A 542-nucleotide genomic window follows, 5' to 3' on the forward strand; every position below is an offset into this window, starting at 1 on the left:
GTCCACGTAAATATTATTATGTTTAACAGGCAATAAAACAGATAGAGTGATATTACGACTCTTCATATTTTCTACATGTTTTCCTGTTTTAGAATGTGAAATTAAATTTGATTTTCCGCATATTAATATCTTATTACAAGCTGTGCAGAGAGCTTTTTCATCGTTTTCATGCGATGCCAACCAATCTTTGAAAATATTCATACTTAACCATTCATATTGAAATTTATTTCTCACACATTTCCTCTTTTTTTTCTCGATGCCACTTGATGACGAAGGCTGTTGTTGATCCATTTCTTTCTTTAACATGGCACTTTTTTCTTTAATTAACTTAATATTATAATTGCACTTTTCTTTATCACAATATCACTTTATATCACTTTATATCACAATATCACTTTATATTAAAATTGCACTTTTTATCACATTTTATTTATTAATATATACTATATATACTTATTATCACATTTTACATAGCTATACTAATTATTATAACTATATTAATTATACTAATTTATTATTATGTCATTTCACTACCTATCTAA

Source organism: Odontomachus brunneus, unplaced genomic scaffold (genome assembly GCF_010583005.1).
Source record: "Odontomachus brunneus isolate Ranch 3 - 2012 unplaced genomic scaffold, Obru_v1 Obru_scaffold_496, whole genome shotgun sequence".
In the NCBI taxonomy this organism is placed as follows: domain Eukaryota; kingdom Metazoa; phylum Arthropoda; class Insecta; order Hymenoptera; family Formicidae; genus Odontomachus; species Odontomachus brunneus.